We start from the raw sequence: 3,153 nt of genomic DNA on the forward strand, positions 1-3,153 counted from the left end.
TTTTTCCCTAGTGGTTAACCTAACTGCAAACTTTCAGACTTAGAAAAGTAAGCCCTAAAATTTTCTTCTTAAAAATATCTTCTTTAGATGCCTACACATACATAATATATACTGCATTTTCAAACGTTCATTCAATTAATACTTTGGGATAAACCAGTTTTGCCTGCAAAGAATGTCAACTAGATGAATTAAAAGAAGAGGAAGACCTGAATTATTCAGGGATAGAAAGGAAAAAAAAAATTAAAGGCAAAAAAATAAAAAGAAAAGGCAAGAAAAACCACAAAGGTTAGGGCAACACATTGAAAAGGTTGAAGCGGTCTGGACTCAGTAGCTAAAAGAATGAATTACTGATTTAAGTCTAACCAGAGATAAAGCCTTGGAGATTTGCTACAACTTGGAAGGAGAGGCTTCGAGTGACTGAAATCAAGCCCCAGTGTTAAAGTGATTGACAAAAAGGTTTGAGTGGATTACTTACTTGCATGAGTTCTTTTGTATTTGATAAAGAATTTTGAGTTCAGCCTCTAGGCTAGGATTTTCTAAATCTATTAAGATGGAGAACTGATCACTATCCTGCTGATGTGCCAGATCACCTTGAGTAGATGTAATTTCCACCAGAAATGCAAGCAACTAAGTTATCTCCAAGAATTAAGATGAAAGGCCTGACCCTGCTATGAAGCAATGATTTAAAAGATGAGCTGTGTTAAAATTATTTTTTTGAAAGAAAATCTCTCTACTATACCTGTCCTTCTTTATGAGAAGGATTACTGGTTTGTCTGTTTTCTTTAATATCTTTGAAAGTCAAGCATACTTCCATAGTATTGCTTCAGGTCATGTATAAGTCAGTAATCATGTAAAAAATTTATTAGCCTCAAAAACTTTTTTCTAAATTACACATTTTGGGGGAAAAAGAGGGTACTTCAGTTACATACAGGCCTTGCACTGACATAGGAACCCTTGTATTATATTTGATTTCACTCCCTCCCAGATGGCAGGATTCTGTAAGCTCCTTGGTGTCCCATAGGATATAAAGTATATACCTCGATTTACTTTACTCCCGCATCAACACCTGAAGAAGTAAAAAATAATAATAACTGTAAAATTTATGAAAAATTTTCATTGGCAGTAAGAGAGTTATGCCTAGGCATTCTGTCAGTAGCTGTAAGAACAGTCATGAAGACGGGTTGAAGCCAGATGTCCTGGGTTCAGGTCTGAGTTCGACCTCCTACTAGCTGCCTGGTCTTAATTTCTGTGTGTCTCATATTCCTGATCCATATAATGGGGTTGGCCATACTTCTTCCATAGGACTCTGGACAATGAATTGAAATAATTCTTAGAATGGCATGTAGCGAGTTTAGAGATACTTAAAAAATATTTTTTTAAATTCTTATTATTCAGATGAAAACAGAGTGAAAAAAATAACACAGTACTTGCAAGATTACATTTTATATAGTTTTATATTTAAGTTCATGAAAATTTGAGTAAGAAAATCCAAGTCAGAAAATTAAATGCTAGCAATTTAGCATTTACATTAAAGTCCTTACATTTTAAATCTGGGTGTATATTCTCTTTCAGTCAAGTGATCTAAGGATTTAAAAATGCCTTCTTAAATGCCTGCACATACATAATGCATACTGTATTTTCAAAAGTTCATTTAAATAATAATTTACAATAAACGTGTTTTGCTTGCAAAGATGTCAAGTGGACAAATTGGATTTACTTGTGTATTGACTTTAAAATTTAATTAACTTGTCTTGGTCCAAGAATACTCTATTGTACCTGAGCACAGTGGAAGGTGACAGAAGTCTGATGACCAGCTCCTCCAAGAGCAGAAGGACGAAAGTGAACTTGGTGGAGTGAGGTGGTATGATCAGCTGTGTAAATTAAGAAACAAGAAAGAGAAACAAAAATCAATACTTTTGTTTGAGTCAGCATCTTTGTGCGCTAGGTGTATACCAGGTTGATGTTCATGTGATGAACGTGTTGCCTTATACACATTAACCATTCTCAGTATGCCTGCTTGGGGAATATTGGTGAAACAGCCCATAGTAAACAGTGTTTATTAGTGCTCACACAATGTTCTTCCCCCAGACAATGACCACATCGACCAATAAAAGGAAATCAGGATGAATTTTTTAATCTGAGTTGGAATCCCCAATAATAGAAATGTACATTTTATTTAAAGAACCCATAGCTTATTATCCATCCCAAAATACATGTCGAACCACTGGGAACCTAACTTGCAGTGTTGGCGAGGTCAAAAGAAATGAACTGAGTCTAAGTGCAGATGTAAGACATGCTTCTTTATTGTACAATGAAGTTTTTTCTTTGTCCTATTACATAGACCCTCAAAGTGTGACCTGCTAGAATAACTTGAGTCTGAAATGTATTAATCTGAGTTACCTCTTCAGAGGTTGTGAAAGAAGCTAGAAACTCCATCATAATATAATGAAGGCTTGAAGATCTTAAGTAATCAAAAAGCTACACTGTGAATAATGTAATATTTATTATCAACCCTTATAGAATGACAGAATGAGTGGCACATTTGAGAAGTAAGTCAATTATTTTTTCACTAATGTATTTTGCCAGATAACTTTTGAAAAAGGACACTTGCAATTTGGCAAAGTCATTCAATCTTTGTAGAATACAGCACTTGCTCTTCAATAAACTCTGAAAACGACCATGAAAAAAAAATACAAACTTAATTTTAGAACAGAGTTACCTCCTTATTATACATGTGGCTTATCTACAGCAAATATTTTTTTATCTCAGGCTGCATGTCCCTCTGATACTTCATTATCAGTTTTGACATTATCAGTTACTGCATATTTAAGGAGTTCAAATTAATATCAGAATTAACTTTAGCAAAGAAAAAAAACAGAAAAGTTGCAGTTTATATGTTCTTTCAATTTAGCAAATGTGACAAAAATATTTCTCTCCCTCCCCCCATACATATATAAAAGAAATCAACCATTTCATCAGAAAAATGTATAATACTATATTAACTTAGATTTTTAACTCTAGTTCTACCACTGACTAATCATGTGGTTTAAATATTTTAGCCTCTCTGGCCTCAAATTCCTTTTCTATAAATATATGTCAGAGGCATGTGGTGAAAATTGAGGTAGTGTACACAACCAAGCAATAACTCAATTC

The sequence above is a fragment of the Neophocaena asiaeorientalis genome, unplaced genomic scaffold, assembly GCF_003031525.2.
Source record: "Neophocaena asiaeorientalis asiaeorientalis breed wild unplaced genomic scaffold, Neophocaena_asiaeorientalis_V1.1 scaffold701, whole genome shotgun sequence".
Taxonomy (NCBI): Eukaryota; Metazoa; Chordata; class Mammalia; order Artiodactyla; family Phocoenidae; genus Neophocaena; species Neophocaena asiaeorientalis.